General features: G+C 33.9%; 1 long non-coding RNA gene and 1 pseudogene across 4 annotated transcripts in view; one reads left to right on the top strand and one right to left on the bottom strand.

The window, feature by feature from the left end:
- The first annotated feature begins 1,009 nt into the window (after window positions 1–1,009).
- LOC106297355 lies at window positions 1,010–2,153 on the top strand (annotated as a pseudogene).
- Window positions 2,154–10,899: 8,746 nt separating this feature from the next.
- LOC106299822 overlaps window positions 10,900–12,322 on the bottom strand; it is an 8,936-nt gene continuing 7,513 nt past the window's right edge. For 3 of the 4 annotated variants that reach the window (XR_001261892.1, XR_001261893.1, XR_001261890.1), the window contains 2 exons: window positions 11,250–11,355; window positions 10,900–11,145 (listed from right to left, as the gene is read on the bottom strand). This is a non-coding gene — a long non-coding RNA (uncharacterized LOC106299822). Of the gene's footprint in view, window positions 11,146–11,249; window positions 11,532–12,322 lie in introns of all 4 variants that reach the window. The other variant, XR_001261891.1, reaches the window with a different exon arrangement.

The raw sequence follows: 12,322 nt of genomic DNA on the forward strand, positions 1-12,322 counted from the left end.
TATTGAGTTGCATTTCAAATAAAAAGGTAAAGATCTTAAAAATATTCTAATTAAAATATGTAAAATTTAATATAGTTTTAAGGAAATGGTCAAAATAAAAAAAATTACACATAAAATAATCATGATTTTTGTTAACTGGGTGGATCATTATTTATATGATATCGCACACGAAAGAAAAATTTCTGTTTTTAAAATTATCTAATTAACTCTATACTCATTTTTTAAATATTTTTTATATGATATCATACATTCGTAAGAAAATAGATAGTTTAAGATGCAAAAAAAAATATTTACTTAATGAATATAATATTAACGAATATTACAAATACATCATTTAACAAAATAAATAATTAAAAACTGAAAATTCATACCCGCGCTTCAGGATCTAGTGGTCTTTAATTAAGTGCAATATCAGAAGTTATTACCGGTAGAGCTAAATAACATTTCTGTTATCGGTGGAACGAATATATATATATATATATATATATATATATATATATATTGTCGTCTGCCCTGAAGCACATGCTTCATTGGTTTGTATTCAGAACGACCCTGATTGTAACTTATCATTTCACAAGTTTTACAAAATGAGAGACCTTATGATGCATACAAGTACCAAACAAGATAGAGATTAATTACAATGTAAAAATAAAGAAATTACTCAATACCAGAAAATAAATCTACCTTTTAATGAATGGATATTAGCGATCAGTCTCTAGAATCCGTCAGATACTAAATCACAAATAGTTAAAAAACAACATAAAAAATTACCAACATAAAAGGTTAGGAGGAGCACATCCCGAACATTCAAGGAATGTAGGCTCAACAGCTTTATACTAGGCCCGATAAGGGTCCATAAAAAGTCAGACGGTTACATAACAAGTGTCAAGTGGTTATATATACCAAAAAAAACTCTATACAAAGGTTTACACTTTACTACTTCCATCTCTCTCTGTTTCCCCTGTTTTCGATTGATTGTAGAGAGAAGAGGAAGAAGAAGAAGAAGAAGATGGTGAGAGGAAAGATAGAGTTAAAGAAGATAGAGAATGCGAACCGTCTTCAAGTCAGTTTCACCAACAGACGCAAAGTGTTGATGAAGAAGGCTAACGATCTTTCGATCCTCTGCGACGCTGACGTAGCTCTTATCGTCTTCTCCAACACGGGAGACGTTTACAATTTCTCTAGCCGCAGGTAAATCTCAAAAATGATTCTTTTTCGTTTTGAGATTTGGAAAAAATATCAACTTTCGTTGTTTCTTGCGTCCGAAGAAAACAGAGCAGATTATAAATCTTAGGGTTTTGTGTGTTTAAGGACTCGAGATTAGTAGTAGAGTCGATTAATGTTCTTGAAGAGACCAATTAACGGAAGGTTTTGTGTTCAAGTATGGAGCAAATACTCTCTAGATATGGGTACATTGCTGCTGATCACAGACAGAGACAAGAATCTATGTGTTCTTGAGATGTTTGTTCATGAGAGCAGGAGCTTGAGGGTATGAGTTTCTCGGATCTTGTTTCTCTTGAAAGCCAGTTGAATGATAGCTTGCTTAGTGTCAAAGATCAAAAGGTGAACGAATACTATTTTTTTTTATTCAAAAGATTGAAAAGAATCATCTCTGACTTGCAAAGTTTTCAGACAATCTTGCTCAACCAGGTAGAAACATCTCGGTTACAGGTAAATAACATGGCTACTCCTCTAACTCAATCATCACCAATGTTAAATCTATATCACAATCTGTATTCATTTGCTTACTATGCTTTACCAGGAGAAAATAGCATTGGAAGAGAACCAACTTTTGCGCAAACAGGTAAGAGATTTTGTTTAAATCGTTACAACTAGCTCACCATATCTCTTTACTGATTCAAAGCTACTTTACTCCTCAGATAGAGTCGATGGTGGGGAGAGGTTCATCAGGACCACAAGTAGATCCTGAGAGCTCTTCATCAGATGAGAATGACAAAGAGGATCACCATTCCGACACTTCCTTGCAGCTGGGGTAAGATGTAAACAAAAGCCTTACCTTGTGTTCCAAGCTTTTCCATTCTGTTGAATTAACTTGTGTTTTTTTTTGGCTTCTTTGCAGCTGGGGAAAGAGAAAGAAGCTGAAGATCGAACGCCCTGCGATAACTCTCGAAGTGCAAGTGTCTTCTGATTGATCGATATCAATCACTCTCTTAGTTTCGGTGTTTGGTATTCGAGAGGTTTTATTGTGCATTCTTCCTTGTTTAGTATATAGATTTTGCTTTTATGTTTTCACTCAGGTAATCAACATTAGTTTCTCATGTTAACGTTTCCAACAGAGAAGTAACAGAACATATCAAACGCCAAGATGAGAATGAATCAGGAGAAGAACAATTTCCAGTTTTTTGCTATATTACTAACAATTTTTGCATTCAAGGCATAATTATGAAGGTTGTCATTTCACATGTTAGGAGCATAGCACTTCCCAACATAAACACTAAAGATTCAATATAACTACGACCACAGTGTTTAGAATAATCACTGAAGTGTTTACAACACAAAAGATAAACATTCAACATTCAAGGAAACTACTTACCATAATTTTCAACAATAATAGACTCTAAAATATATCCATTTCAAAAAAATATGAGACCTTATTAATACAAACAAACACCAAACTAAAGAAATTACTAACACCATTTAAACTGACCAGTGAGGGTTAGGAGGATAACACAAAACAGAAAATACTGCAACAATCTCCTAGAGTCTCTCACCTACGTTAGTCTACCAGACTCCAAAATATACCAATTTCAAAAAAAATAAGAGACCTTATTAATACACACAAGCACCAAATTAAGGAGATTCTAACACCGCTTATAATGAACACTGAGGGTTAAGAGCATGACACAAAAACAGAACATTCAAGATTCAAAGAAACTACTGTCACTATCTGCAGGAGACTATCAGCTAAGTTGATCTACAAGACACTTCAAAATACACCGATTTCATTAAAATAGGAGATCTTATAATACGTACAAGCACCAAACTGAAGATAGTAGAGATAACACACTGTAAACACACATGTAATGTTCCAATATATATATATATTAAATCTACCTGTTCACAGTGGCGGATCCAGGATCAATTATTATGGGTGTCAGATAATGTGGGCCTTGGCCCAGTATAACAATAGTTGAGGAAAATAAAAAGAACATATGCTTCGGGTAGTTCGAACCATTGAAAAGGGATGTTAAATGATGGGATAGTTAACCAAATGAACAACCTATTCTTCAACCATACATGTTAAACATGTTCTTACTTATTTTTTAACTTGTGTCAGCTGCAACCCTATTTGTCAACGTAGGTCCGCCTCTGCCTGTTCATCAATGATTATCGTAGCAATCAGTTTCTAGAATCTCACAAAGTTGCTAAACGACTGAGAGAAATGTTGCCAATACACCTTAATAGAACATTTTCAACTATAAATGGAGCTGAGATCTTCGTTTCCAATTTATTGACTTTTTTACGTGTATGCCACTTAACTTTTTTTTTTTTTTTCACTTAACTTACTTTGTCAATTTTTATTTGTAATAGTAACAATTTATAAGAGAAAATAAGTCAAGAAAGCATATACCAGAAGGTGTCATTTCACATGTTTACATTGATCAAAGAGGGTTAGGAGCATAGCATAAACACTAAAGATTCAAGATAACTACGACCACAATCTGCGGAAGCGTCTCGCCTACGTTGATTTACAAGACACTCCAATTTAAGTCTATTTCATAAACAAATAACAGACACTATAATACATACAAGCACCGATCTGACTAAAAATTAATATATATTTTGTAATCAATATAAAGATTACTAACAGTGATCACGGAAGTTTAGGAGGAGCACAACACAAAACATACACATTCAACATTCAAGAAATTACTATCGCAGTTTTCACGAGCATTACATATGTTGATTTACAAGAGACTCCAATATACCATCTATTTCATAAAAAAAGACACTATAATACTTACAAGCACCGATCGAACGGAAACTTAATAAATATTTTTGTAATCAACATAAAGATTACTAACAGTGATCACTATAATACATGCAAGCACCGATCGAACTAAAATTTTAATAAATATTTTTGTAATCAACATAAAGATTACTAACAGTGACTACTGAAGGTTAGGAGGAGCACAACACAAAACATACACATTCAACATTCAATGAAATCACTATCACAGTTTTCACGAGTCTCACCAATGTTGATCAACAATAGACTATAAAATATATATCCATTTCATAACAGAGAGATCTTAAAATACACGCAAGCACCAAATAACACCGGCTAAGAGCATAACAAAAAAAAAAAACAAAAACATTCATCAAGATTAGAAATCCTACTACAACAACATGCTAAAGTCTCTCACCTATGTTGATCTACAAGACTCCATCACAAAATAAGAGACATTATAATACATACAAGCACCAAACTACATAGATTCTAACAGTGTTTATAATGATCAAGGAGGGTGAGCATGACATAAAACACAGAAACGTTAAAAGTTCAAAGAAACTACTACCACAATCTGCAGAAGTCTCTCACCTGCATTGATCTACAAGAGACTCCAAGATACATTTATTTCATAAAAAAGGAGACCTTATAATACATACAAGCACCAAACTAAAGATAATTAATATAGATTACCAAACCCTATAAACGCACAATATACTGTTCCACTAGTTAAAAGAATCTACTTGTTCATCAACAGATATGTAAGCAATCAGTTTCTAGAACCTCTAAGGATGCTAGATAAATGAGAGAAATGTTGTCAAGACAGCTTAATAAAACATTTTTAGTTATAAACGGAGCTAAGATCTTCCTTTCTAATTTCATTACCTTTACTGCTTTACAAATAACACTTAACGTAGTTTGTAAATTAAAATAGATGTAATAATACCAATTTAAAAGAGAGAAAGTAAGGAAAAAAATATACCTGAAAATCCTTATGAAGCACATACCGACACAAACGAAACTATAGCCTTCACTTCATGTATGTGTCACATTCATGTGATTTTCATAAAATTGTATTAACTAAATAACAAACAAGTTTGAAAAGCACATACCTGTCAAAGAATCTGCTCGCTTGATATCTTCTCTGAGTCCTTATGAAGCACATAAAACCTGAGGAAATCAAAATTAATTAGACTTTAGTTCACGCAAAAATGACTCATACTTTTTTTTTGTAACACAACTTATATTATAAAAGGCTCAATGAGCATCAATGTTTACAACTGAAGCAGAAGATCCCGGAGCCATGCTCGACGGTAGAACGAAACTAGAAAACATTACAAAACAACTAAAGATAAAACCATTTCGGGGCGAGTCATGCTCAGCGAAATGAAGAAACCCAAAAGGCAGCTCCACTTTTGTTCCCATGGCGATTGTTCTCAAGAACAATTGATAGTCGAAAACGACGTTGAAACACCTATTAGAAGAAGTCGGAATGTTGAATAGCAAGAACTTTAGGTGAGAAGCTCCAGAACTATAGACAACACTGAGAGTACGGAGTCCTATACGACTTGATTTGGCGTTGAAACAAGCATAATCAGCTTTAAATCCAACAAGACTTACCGAAGAGACTAGGTGAATCTCAAGCTCTAACTTTACCTCCAAAGAGGCACTTAGGATGAAGTTTGATGACAGAGCTGAAGGTTTAGTTGGGTCAAAACCTCGGAACTCAACATTACCGTGTCGAGCCCAACAAGTTGTAGCCAAAGGAGACCTAAGCATACAGTCATCGCACTCGTTCAACCAGAACATGTGTGAGCAAACATTGGATAAGAGATAAAAAAGCTTTGGGATGGTTGGGTCTCTGTGTAACAGCTCCGATCTGAAGGTCGCATAGTTGACTCTGTGAATAACCGTCGATGTTTGAGACGGCTTAATGTGATAGAGGCGCAGTGGTGACATAGTAGCGAGAAAATCTGGCGCGTCCACACTCTTGCACAGTAGTTCCGGCAAAGAGGAAAGGGCTGAGAGGATCATAGAGCCAACTCTGTGAAGAACCGTCGATGCTTGAGACGGCGTAGTGTGTTGGAAACGCAACGGTGACGTAGTGACGAGTAAATCTAGTGAGTCCACATTCTTGCACAGTATATCTGGCGACGAGGAGAGGGATAAACGAGACAGTGAAAGAGGCGAGAGAGGTGGTGGCGTCGAGAGGAGCAGGAGAGGAGGTGGCAGTGAGCGGGGTAGTAGTGATAATGCCGGTAGGATGGATGGCGGCGGCAGTTAAGGCCACAGTGAAGTAGACGGAGGAGGCGGTAGGTGAGTAGATGTTCTTGACGATATTCCAAGAGGGGGCGGGACCTGGGGTCAAGCGGAGCATCTGAATTCCGATATTACCTTACCGGGATTCATATTTCTCAACAAACCTAGGCTGAGACGTAGCCCCAATACAACAAAATGAAGGACCAAATCAAGAGATCTGTCTATTTGAAACCCTCGGTTAAGATTCTTGAACCAGTGTTCGAGATTTGGAGTTGATGAATTGACGAGGCGGTTCTGTGGAGAGGAGGCTTGTTGACCGCTGTCTAGATCCGGCGAGGGGGAGAGGCGGAGTAGAAGAGGCTCAGGAATTTGGTTGGAGAGGGGAGTGACGATATAACAAGAATTGGAATGCGTAGGAGAGACGACGACCTGGAGAGGAGTCGGAGGGACGATTGTGAGAGACGCCGGCGAGACAGAGCCGTAGGAGACGGCGAAGACACAGGCCCAGATGTTGAAGACGACGATAGAGCAAGGAGAAACCAGATCGGAGCAAGTGACGGAGTGGAGGACCCGACGCCGGCGGCCAGAGGCCTTACCGGTGTCGAGAAAATTTGCTTGCGGCGCTGCTTCGGAAATCGTGTCTAGGAGCGTCTCTAGGGCGAACTGCAAATGACTCATACTTACCTTGTGAATTTTACGATGTAAGTGGTAAAGTAGTGAAGTGAGAAATCAATTTTTGGTTCATAGTCTCTGACTTAAGACCATCTCTAATGGTTTACTCTATTTTAGAGTAGTTTTTACTCTAATATAAAGTAACTCTAAAATATAGTAGGATTTCTCTCCAATGGTTTACTCTATATTTAACTCTAAAAAGAATTTTCTTAAATATTTTATTTTTTATTTTATGACTAATACCTTTTACTTACAAAATTTACAAATTGATCCCTTATATTTTATTTTCACAAAGTTATTATAAATTATATATTTATATCAAACATTTATTGTCTTAAAAATTACATTACATTATATTAAAACTTAATACATTTAACTTAAACATCACCATTAGTGTATCTTTCCCACGAATGATCAATTAACAAATTTCGAAGCAAAAATGAGCTTTTTTATTTTTGATTTTTCTATATCGACCAAATTAGTAGGAAGACCATATGCTAACATCAAAATGCGGCCGTTACTTTTTTCAAAGACGATAATCCAACCATGCCCGTTGCATTCCTTTTTTGTGTGAAGTAGTTTATCATAACTTCAACGGCTTCGATTATACGAAGGAATATAAGACGAGACATACGATATCTCCTACGAAACATAACATCATTGTACACCGGCGTCTCCGAAAAGTAATCGTTGAACAATCTATAACTTGGTGATAAACAACATCGGTTATCAATACCTTAAAAGAAAGAAATACTGAATTTTTGGAACAACTAAAGAAGACAAGAGCACAACGAGAATACCACTTGGAGATTCAAAAGAAGAATTATTCTTTGAATGAGCTGGAGGAAGAAAACAAATATTCATTTTGTGATTTGAATTCAGTGCAAGATCCAGAAGTTCGTGCATATTTTTAAGATGAACGAACACGAATTTTACAAAAAAGACGTGGTAAACAACATGAACAAGAAGCTACTCCTTCGCCTACCTCATTTGGATAATACTTTAACAATCTTGGTGGATCTGAGACAATTTACCAGAATATTAAATCACAATTATCTATGATTTTAGTTTTATGTTATGTTGCTTATTTCTAATTTTAGCATATGTTTTCTTTGGCTAATTTTATAAAATTATTTTTAATTTTAATGCTTGTTTTCTTTGGCTAATAATAATAAGTTTCAAACGTTTGTATATTGTTTTGAAGAGAATTATGTAATGTTTGCATAATTAAATTACATAAATAGTTACAAAATGAAAAGATTAAAAAATAAAAGGACTAAAGTATAAATAAAAAAGTTTCACTCTATAATAGAGTAAGAAATAGAGTTACTCCAAATATATAGTAAGAAATAGAGTTACACTATTTTAGAGTGAGATATAGAGTGGGGTTGGAGAAATTTTTTCTCTATAATAGATTTTGGTGTAGAAAATAGAGTGGGTTGGAGATGCCCGTTGAGCGTCTTTATACAAAATATATGATAAATAACATTTGTGACATAGTATGGACACGTAAATAAATGGTACAACTAATAAAATTATATTTTGTGTATGGTACAACTATTTTTTTTCAATTTCATAGTCCAAGTATAACTACGTTCAAGTCGGTACAACTCATAAACTGGTACAACTAAATGAACATATTAACACGTAGTTGTACCGGTTTTAGAGTTGTACCGGCTTGAACATAGTTGTACTTGGACTACGAAATTGAAAAAAATTAGTTGTACCATACACAAAATATAATTTTATTAGTTGTACCGCTTGTTTGTGTTTATACTATGTTTACAATATTCTCGAATCATAAATTTTGTAAAATATGTCTTGTGAATGTTTTCTAAATATATTGTGGTGAAAAAAAGTAAATAAATATTAAAAGTCTAATGTAGTCTGATGTATATTAATTTTGTAGGTTTTTAGCTATTAATTTTGATCATTTTATGTTTAAATATTACATTTAGGCATTATTAGGAGTTGCATTTGTACATTTTGCATACACAGGGGTCTGGTTGTATAATCAGAAGTTCTGGGGCGAAATAGAGGAGAAAACTATAACTTTTAGAAGTTTGAGGCCACAAACGAAGATATGCAAAGTGCAGGGACCAATTCTATAAAAAATCTCAAAGTTGAGAAAAGCTTTGGATCTTTCGATCCGCGAGGGTGGAATCGCCAATTCCCAATTTGCAAGCTTGATTCGTTCGATTTGTTTGTCCTCGACCTAAGCTTCTTCCTGACCAACATGAATTGATCGTTTTTGGGAAGATCGATAAGCTCGATCGTGTACACCGGCCCACTGATTGTGACGACACAGACGATGAGGATGAGCTCGCGGCGGTGATGAAAAAAGATGACGGCGCAGACGGTTCGAGACGGTGGAGCAGCGACGAGGAGATCCGGCGGTCTAGAGGGAGAGAAGGTCCGGCGGTTTTGAGAGGTCCGGCGGTCGAGATCGTATCCGTTTTGAGATTTATCTTTTTTTTTATTTTTATTTTTTACTCATTTCGTTAAGGCTAAATACGTAAATCAACTTGTAGGAGTCCATACAGATTTTTTTTAGTATGATGCAGAATTTTTTTGGCCATGTAAGAGCATATAAAAAAAAGAAACTTGCAATTTCCAAAACTCTATATTTGAAGTTTAAATGTGTCTTTTCCAAAAGCAAAACTTCAAATTCAACTTCAAAACTATTTGTATTTTATAATATGGACCTTATATTTGTTATAACTAATTTGAATTCGTAAAACTTTTGTAAACAACTAGCACATATATAAACATATTACAGCAATATTAATTAATAAAATATTCTATAAAATTTTAAATAAAAATAACTTAATTAATATTAAACTTCAATCAAAAACTGAACTCCAAATTCAACTGAACTCCAAATTCAACTTCAAAACTATTTGTATTTTATAATATGGTCCTTATATTTATGAAGTTCAACTCCAAAAACACCTCTAAAATTTTATAATATGGTCCTTATATTTTATAATATGGTCCTTATATTTATGTTTGAAGTTCTCAAAATTCAACTCCAAAAACACCTCTATATTTGAAGTTTAAAGGTGTTTTTCTCCAAAAACTGAACTCCAAATTCAACTTCAAAACTATTTGTATTTTATAATATGGTCCTTATATTTATGATAACTAATTTGAATTCATAAAACTTTTGTAAATAACTAGCACATATATAAACATATTACAACAATATTAATTAATAAAATAGTATATTAAAATATATATACATTTTAAAAATAACTTAATTAATATTAAACTTCAAACAAAAAACCATATTAGTGCATTTCGAAGTAAAAAGGGCTCTCCTCATTTTTACTTTGTAGATTACAAGCTAAAAATTGCTGAAATCGGGTGATATTAATTCTTGTAAATACATTAGACCAGAACAAGAAAGTAAAAGAAAAACATATGATATTGCTAAAAGACTAATTTTTATCGATGATATTAATACTCGTGAATATATTCGATATAAATAAGAAAAAATTGTACGAAAAAAGACATCAAAAACAACAAAACAACAACAACCATCTTCAGTTAAACAAAAAAAATTAGAAAATATTTGAAAATTTTGAAGGTTCCGGATCAAACTTACCTAACTATTAGTGTTGTTGTAATATTTAAATTTGTGTAATAGTTATGTATTCATGTACTTTTTAAAAGCTTTTTTGTTAAGTTTATTTTGTATATTATTGTTGTCTAAATCAAGTTTAAAATATTTTAAGTCTTATTTTAAATTTATTTAATTTTATGTGTAAAATTTAAATTATGTAAACAAAATTTATATATTTATGAGATATGGTTTAAAACAATAAACAAAAAAAAATATTTATGAATCATAAATGTGATGTGTAGTTGTATGAACTAAAATGCAAATAAAAATATGAAACTTCAAATTTGAAGTTTTGAATAGTGAAACTTCAATTATAGAGTTTTACTCTTCAAAACTTCAAATTTAAAGTTTTGAAGTTCTTTTTTGGGGAGCAAAAAAGTCTCAACTACTTTAAAAGTCTCTACTACTTTAAAAGTCTAAAGCCAAAAGTTCATACCAGGCAGAGCCTAATCTGTAAACCGGCTCTCTGATTTAAAGCTTTGACCCTGAGAGACAACGTTAGTCTCTGCGATCTGAGAAAATCAAAGGTGAAAGATGGGTTGCAGATGTGCTTGCTCATGGTGATTTTTGGTATCGTAGTTGCCTCTCAAGGTCTCAATTGCTTCTTTGACCTCAGCTGCAACAAAAGTGTTCGACACTGAGAGGTTGGAACGAGAACGTAGACAAATGCATAGCAGAAGCATTTTTGACACAATGTTGTTAACTTGATAGTTGATATACCCATTCTTTGGTGAATTACTCCCAGATCCAGGATGTTCACGTAATCTTGACTTCACTGCATTCACAGAAATTCACTATCTCCTGAACTTAACATAGTAGGAGTGACCTGATGAAAGAAGATAAAACGTAAGCAATGCATGAAAAAGCATCCTCATTTCTTTAGAGGTAAATGAAGGATGAAAGTGGAGCAGTATCATTTTATGGTGAGAGTTTCTGCGGTTGTGCTGGAGCAGCTGATATAAGAAAATGATGCCTTTGATGATCTCTAGACATTTACTCCATCTTCAAACACACGAGTCAGAAGTAAAAGCTGATGAGCAGAGTTTGTAAAAGGTTTAAAGCCTTTGTTGTTCCAAATTCAAAATCTCTCACTAACTGAAGATTTCATCATAACAGAACTTCCTATTGTGTGATGGGAACTAAAATATTGAAATTCTTGGAGAATTTGATTGGATAGGTAAATAAATATGAGGTATTCGGTCCAGCCTCTCAGCAACCCTAATATTCTATCTTGTAAAAAGATAGAGTAGAAGATAAATTATGTAATGCATCCACGTTGAAAAAAAAGTAGTTCAATTAAAAGCCACATGGATATTATCATGACAAAGATTTCTCCAAACCACACATATATAACATAAAAACAAGGTTTTCAATTCCAGATAAAGCAAAGCAAGTTTTAAGTTAAACAACTTCTTCTTCTTCTTCTTCTTCTTCTTCTTCTTCTTCTTCTTCTTCTTCTTCTTCTTCTTCTTCTTCTTCTTCTCCTTCCTTCTCTTATCTTCTTCTTCTTCTTCTTCTTCTTCTTGCTGACTTAGGTGGGGGATTTGGCTTTGGACTTGATCATTAGGAGCAATTTCTTCTTTTGAAAATGATCCGAGCTGCTTAGCACTACAAGAAAACAAAGGTATTCTGACGGACATTCCGACGGAAAATGAAATCCTCGGAATATCCCGAGAAATTTCAGAGGAAATTCCGAGGAAACACAAAATTGGGTTTCCTCGGAAAAAACCGATGAATTCCGAGGAAATATTATAGCCGTTGGAGAGCCGTTGGGGGATTTTACAAAATTCCGA

Source organism: Brassica oleracea, chromosome C6 (genome assembly GCF_000695525.1).
Source record: "Brassica oleracea var. oleracea cultivar TO1000 chromosome C6, BOL, whole genome shotgun sequence".
NCBI classification, from domain to species: domain Eukaryota; kingdom Viridiplantae; phylum Streptophyta; class Magnoliopsida; order Brassicales; family Brassicaceae; genus Brassica; species Brassica oleracea.